The sequence below is a fragment of the Mesocricetus auratus genome, unplaced genomic scaffold, assembly GCF_017639785.1.
Source record: "Mesocricetus auratus isolate SY011 unplaced genomic scaffold, BCM_Maur_2.0 Super-Scaffold_100003, whole genome shotgun sequence".
In the NCBI taxonomy this organism is placed as follows: domain Eukaryota; kingdom Metazoa; phylum Chordata; class Mammalia; order Rodentia; family Cricetidae; genus Mesocricetus; species Mesocricetus auratus.
In genome coordinates, this window is record NW_024429188.1 from 42,883,735 (window position 1) to 42,890,831 (window position 7,097).

General features: G+C 40.1%; 1 long non-coding RNA gene across 1 annotated transcript; it reads left to right on the forward strand.

Moving 5' to 3' along the window:
- Window positions 1–1,640: 1,640 nt before the first annotated feature.
- On the forward strand, window positions 1,641–5,961 carry LOC110342945. The gene is made up of 4 exons (XR_002385130.2): window positions 1,641–1,770; window positions 2,130–2,272; window positions 2,935–3,108; window positions 5,015–5,961. It is a non-coding gene; the product is annotated as an uncharacterized LOC110342945 (long non-coding RNA).
- The last annotated feature ends 1,136 nt before the right edge of the window (window positions 5,962–7,097 follow it).

Consider the following 7,097-nt stretch of genomic DNA (forward strand, 5'->3'; position numbering starts at 1 on the left):
CCCAACTGTGCTGTTTAGAGAAGGAGCAGAGTTCAGACTAGATCCTCACACTGTTAACTCTCAGGATGTGGTCTTTTTGCTTTAGTTTGAACTTTAAAAACTTTTTATGTCGTGAATAGATTATTTACAAAAGCTTGAATATTGCCCAGGGCCTTATTTAAACTAGTTTAGGCATAACCCAAGCAACCATTGAAACTTATTTTAAGTAGATCTTGAAAACATCACAGGATTTGTCCTCATTCTTCATCCTCTGTGTCATTAGAATTTAAGGTGGAGGGTCCTACATGAGAATCCATCACCTTTCTAGTTGTGAATTAAAACTTCCCAGGGATTGCATACATGAGGTTTGAGCATACAACTCATCATCTTCCCAAACTCTTTAGCTCTCTTTCTCATCCTGAAGGTCACATTGAACCTAAAGATATAACATTATCTTTTATTTATTTTAGCTACCTTTTTTCTTCTTTGAAGTTACTAAAACACATTTTAAAAAATCCTAACATCTGGAACAAAAACTGAATGTAAATTCTGCCTTCCCCATTATTTCCTAGTGTTGTTTGCTTAGACAAGCTCTTTTATTTACAGCATGTGGCAGAGAGTTACCAGAGTATTCATTCCCTGCCGTTGCTTGGTCAGAACATGGTTTGTCTCACTTGCTGTATCTCTAGTGAGAATACCCACTCTCTGATACTCACAGGGAGGGAATAATCCACTAGTAGCACTCCTGAGTACCTCAAGGCATGACTGAAGTTCAGATCAAGCTGCACCCTGGGAAGACATTCCAGGTGGTGATGAGGTTCAGGCCTGTGTTTGTACTCACTTACTTCCACAGTGGGGAAATACTGAATTACATGATCTGCAAGATGGCCCAGGGGGTGCTGGCTTCTCAGGAGAACTGCCCTTTGTGTTGTATTTGCAGAGGCCTCAGGCCCTGTGCAACTGAGGCCTGGTATAGTAGCCACCTCTACTTCCACAAAGGTGATGCTCTGAAGATGGAGCAAGTAGGTGCTGCCATTTCTGGAGGAAAAATGCCAAAATTGCTACATTCTCCATTTGTTATGCTTTTAAACTCTTCTCTAGTTTGGGATGTAGACTTATGGGAAGGAAAGTCATACCCCCCAAAGAGAGCTAACTTGTATTTAAAAGGGGAAGGGGGTGAACCTGTCACATTTATTTTCAGTTAGTCCTTGGGAGTTGTGTAGCTGGTTCTGTGTGCTAGGAAAGAAGTAAAAGTGCTATCCCAGGGTTGGAAGGCATTCTTGCAGACTAAGATTAACATAGTTACTATGGAAATGGGGTGGTGTCATATTTTAGAATTGATACAAACTTGCCTCAAATTTTAAATTTGGGCAGTAGATTTTCATTAGATAATATCATAGCTCTGATATTTGAAGATTGCTCTAGGGAAACCTCCTTGCCTCATGAGCAGAGCCCAAAGGCAACTTGTGACTTCCTGCTTTCCCACTCTGTAGCATGGGAAGCCAGTGTCTTTGCAGGTTGGTTGAGAATGGGTGGAGATAGAGCAGTAGGGGCTATTGCTGCATTAGCAACTCCTTTCACAATAGCTCTGTTTTGTCATTTTGTACCCAGATTTCCGTTGGTTAGCCTCAACTTTATCTTCCTCATTTCTGTTTCCTCTTCATGACACAGAGAGTCCTTCCGAACATGTGACCTTCCTGCTCACAACATAAAGCTCAGCCTTCCCTGATCTCTATAGTTCGATTCAACACCTATATCCCATCGAAGACAAAGGCACCACTTCAATGCCAGGTATAGTATTCATTTATTCTCTTAGATTTCCATGCTGAGACAGTGCCCACAGCAACTAATTGTGATGTGAATATGCCTAACTGATTAACATATCATAGGTAGGGATGCAGGTCAAAGACAGGTGAAATTTACTATTGGCTTTCTATCCTGGAGCTTGTGATCGCTGAGAAAAGGGATGTGATAATTCTTAACAAATGATGGTGTTTAGAAGATAATCAGTCATGTAGAAGTCAAATGTTCTTCAGAGCCAGGAGTTAGGAGTGCTGAGTAGCATTTTTTATTCTCTTCTTTATCTATCACGTTGCTTTGAGTGAGTCGTTTCTGCATTCTAGTGATCAGTGTTGAAATCTCTTTTTCAGAGAAGAGGAAGACAACGATGGAGTGCTGTCTAATGACTTAGTCTCTACATCTCTTCTTATGAGAAAGGGGATGAGACTGATGCTCAAATGGTTACCTCTAGGCAGTTCTGAACATACCCTGGAAAACTGTGTTGATATGAAAGGTACGGCTGAGCCATGAAAGTTTCTTTTCTACTCTTGTATTTCGCTACTCTAATCTTAGAATTTAAAAGGCACATAGAAGGAAGTTTGGGAGTAGAAAGAGAACAAATATGCAAGTGAGCAACAGAGGTCTAGAGAGGGAAGGTAACTGCCCAAGGCCACACAAAGAACCTACAACAAAGCTCAGTCTAATCACAGGCCAGTACTCTTTTGCCCTGCTGTAGGAGGACTGAGACACCAAGAAGTTAGAGGTGCCCTGCAACTGAGGCTCTCCTTATATTAGAAGAGATCTGGGTATTCGGGCATGGTCCTGAGTATTTCTTTTTCACTAATCTATTTCCTGATATATGACTTATTCTGGACAGTTATAGATCTTTGTGTAAAACCTCATAGTTCTTTTACTAAACTTTTGTCCTCCAATTTCCTTCATGAAGACTGATCATTTCTTGGTCTCATTGAGAGCAGCTTTCTGGAGCTTTTCAATGGAGGACTTTTTGCTCTCATGGGGATAAATGATGCTATTTTAAATCAGATAATGACAAATAGAAGAGTTTAAGAATCCTTAAATTATCACCCCATGTAGTCATCTATCTCTTCATTCTATGGGTCTGACTAACCTTATTTCAGCTGAACTTGCTTTTCTTCTATGTACTCCTTTGAACAGGTGTGAACTGAAACGTCAAGAGTGAAAATGACACTGGCCTAGATTCAGCTTAATGACTGACTCCTTCCACCAGTGCCGGGGAACAGTATTTCTAATCATCTTTTTATTCAGTGCACTGGCTCTTTAACCCCTCTCATACCTCTTTTCCTGGATCCCTGGGATGTACGAGGTCAGGTAGGTTATCCAGGAAGCTATGGATACATCTGGAATGTCCAACTCTTCTTACAGCAGGTGATAGGCAGTAGAGGTGATGGCAGGAAACAACAACAGTCCATTGCTCTTTTCTTTGCCACTGTTAACTGAAACTCTTCATCAGTTTCCATGGATTTCACTAGCTCCATTTTCAGAAGCAAGGTCACTCTAAGCACCTTTAGAAAAAGTTAGAGAAATCTCATCAGACAATTTCAACCACCTTGACATTTAACACTTCTGTCTCTATCTCTAGAGAAGATAATTGAAGCCTACAAAAGACTCATCCCAGCTGCAATTGGCTAGGATCAGTATTTAATTTTGTCTGATTCTTTCCACCATACCATTGTAGCCATGACAGCTGCTTTGCCTGAAAGTCATGCTTCTGGGAGATGTAGGCTGGATTGGAAGTTGGGGAGAAAAGTTAGGGGGTAGAAAAGACAATTTTGATCTTTAGTTTTTAAGTCATTAAGTTGGAATGATGTGTTAACCTCTTAAATTCAGCTAATTCAATTCTTATTGAGATACCATATAGGGTAGTTTTCCTTTCCTAGTAATCTTGGAATGTTTGCCACTTTTAGTGCCAATGCTTAATAGAGTCCATCTACTTTTTTGAGGCCTACATTTAGATCTGGGCAGGACAGAACTCAATACCAGCATTCTGGAGTTTTGAATAACAGGATTTGTGTGATGCAAAAGAAAATTACAAAGTAGTTCCAGGTGTGACTCTTCTGGCAGCTTCCTGACTGCCCCAGTGTCTGTGACTTCAAAGAGCTTAATGCTGCCCTGCAAAATCCACTGGCCTGTTTTGCTCTGTGTTGCTGTTCTTTTCCCTTTTTGCAGGGGGATAGAAGAAAAATATAGGAAAAAGTGATGGCGAGGAAAGCTGAGGACACCATGAGATGATGTACGATACAACCTCCAAACTATAACAGTTTATCGTATGACCTATAGCAAGTCTTTCCCCAAGCTTCATTTTCTCGTTTATAATCTTGTGTGGGTAAAACTTATGAAGGATTTTTAGTAGTATTCATTCCTTATTATTTATGAGAAAGCTGGCTAAGATCCCAAGAAATTGCTGCTTCAGTTCTGTTAAACAAATTGTCATTAATTTTTTTTCATGTTAGTATTTACTTCATTTATTTATTTTATTTTTTGAAACACATTTTAGTCACTTTCTATATAGTGGATCAAATACAGAGTTTTGTACATCTGAACAAAATGCTGTGCCACTGAGTTTTATCCCTAGGCCTTGTTTTTTCTTTTTGTTTGATATAGGGTCGTATTACATAGCTCAGGTTGGCTTCGAACCTGAAGTTCTCCTACCTCTGTCTATGAAAGATACTATTCAGGCTTGTACTATCATAACAGGCTATAACAAGTTTTGAGCATTTGTTACATAGCAAATACTAAATTAATGGCTTTATATGCTTTATTACATATTCTCACAATGACTTCAAGCACACTCTTGTGGCTGTAGAAAACTAGGTGTCCAGGACATAAAATCATTTATCTAAGGTATCTAGCTAGTTAATGGCAGAGCTAGAATTCAAGCCCATTTTTGAGACTCAGAGTCTAGGTACATAACTGGAATGATGAGAACACAGTGTAAAGGAAGCCAGCAGGGAAAAGGAACAAGGATATTGTCTCGGGGGCCTTTAAAATCAGGGAGGCAAGATGACAGCCAAACTGCCCCATTTCAACTGAACAGTTAACAGTGGCTGGGCCACCGTAGTCTCCAGGCAAACACTCAGGATTCCTGTTTGGGTTTGGAGCCTCAGGCCTATTTTGCTTACTTCCCTCTTTTGGACTTTCAGCCAGTCATGTCAGCCTTTGCCATTTACCTGAGGCTCAGGGTATAACTTAATCAGCACATTACTTGTCTTTCCAGGTGCATGTCTTCCAGGATGCGCTTGCTGCCCTGTGGAAGCTCCTGATTTGGCCTTCTGCAGTGTCACGCTCCGTGTATTTGACAAGCTGAGTTAGACACTCTGTGTGGTAGAGTGTCAGTTTGTCAAATACCCCAAGTGTGGCTCATGCCTATCAGCTCCAGGCCCAGGACAGAATGAATAGTCTGCTGGCTGTATACGAAAGTTTATGAAACACCCAGCTCTCTCATTGCTCTATGGCTTTGAGGGAACTGGAACATTTTATCAGGGGATGTCAGAATGAGAAAGACGCGGCTCTGGGGCCTACAAATCTGGGATATATCTACATACCTTGTGAGAATTTCATGGAATGCCTAATGGTATTGAAAATACATAAGGGATACTGGGAAGGAAGAGAAATTTGACTTATTATTAATGTCTATTAGTATCTTCTTTCACATTTCTCTTCTTGCAGATAGAGCACCAGAATTTTCATACACGCATCATGACTTGGATGAGAAAGTAGGACATAGAAATAAATCCACTTTCTTGCCTTTGGAGCACATCTTGACCTTACCTACATTTTATCTTTTTCTCCTTGGTTTTCTCCCTCTTAAAGCACACTTCCTGCTTCTCTTCACACACCCAATTCTTCCATGTATGTACTTTCTGTCCCCCCTCCTCCACTTCCCCACCCCCCACTCCATCCCTGCCGCAAGTTTCAATCTCTCTGGGAAATTTTGAAAGTCAACCTATACTTTTTCTTTACTCCTTGATTAGGTACAGAGATGTGCTCTTATATTTCCTACCACCCAATATATCCTCCTAAATGGTCAATGAATTTTTCCAGGGTATATTTTTGAATTCCCTATTACATTGTAAGAGCCTAGAGCATATTATATTTACTTGGTTGCTGTCTTTCCTACCATTGTCCAAGATTATAATTTATTTAATAAATGTTTACCAATTAGCTGATGGTCTACTAGTCCATTGCTTTTGGGTATGTGGGTCAAATATTAACCAGGGTTTTTTGAAAACAAAAAAAAAACCAAACTGTGGATATTCTAATGCTATAGTGTATACAAATAATAACTAAATGGATTTTTTCCCCTGAGAAATAAGATTTAGGACTGGAGAAGGAGGGTAAAATATAGACTCAGAGAGCAAATAAATTTTGGAATTATTTTTTATGTGGAACTTTTTAACAGAATTTTCTGAGCCTTTAATATTCTAATGTGACACTGAGTGAACTTTTAATACAGAACTGTAGAAAAGGGTTGCCAACATCTATCTCCAGACTCTAACATTTCATGATATGTAATTTGGAAGCTTCTCTAGAGAAATTCCACACTTTCCCTCTGCTCTGGAGACACCTACTTTCACTTACCAGGCAGCCACCTAAATGGCAAGACCGGTCTTTTCAACCCACTTTTGCTTAGAAAAGCCTAAAGGCTTCTGCTCTGTATAGGAATGACTTACTGGCTTATCTTGCATGGGAAAACATCTTAGTTTAGGGGCAAAGACCATCTTCAAAAGACATCTGCAGCAATGTATGCACACTACTAAAAATTCATGGGTCTGTCTTCCAGTCTTTGTTCGGCCTCTGCCTTGATGTATGTTATTTTTGACAAGTCATCATTTATCTCTGGGTTTCATTTCCCAATTTGTGATATGTGCATGCTTTGATGTGTAATCTTTAAGCTTTTTCAATGAAAGATTGGGACATATTCCTGATGGTTCCTATGTAGAGGGTTCTCTGAATTTGATATTAATTTTACTAGAGCAATTTCAATGAAAATTCTCTCCTCAAGCCCAGGGATGGATGATCTTCTTCTTCTTCTTCTTCTTCTTCTTCTTCTTCTTCTTCTTCTTCTTCTTCTTCTTCTTCTTCTTCTTCTTCTTCTTCTTCTTCTTCTTCTTCTTCCTCCTCCTCCTCCTCCTCCTCCTCCTCCTCCTCCTCCTCCTCCTCCTCCTCCTCCTCCTCCTCCTCCTCCTCCTCCTCCTCCTCCTCCTCCTCCTCCTCCTCCTCCTCCTCTTCCTCCTTATTTTGTAGCAGAATAAGATATATGAGTGTTTTCACAGGTTTGGGAAGCTGGACACAGAGCT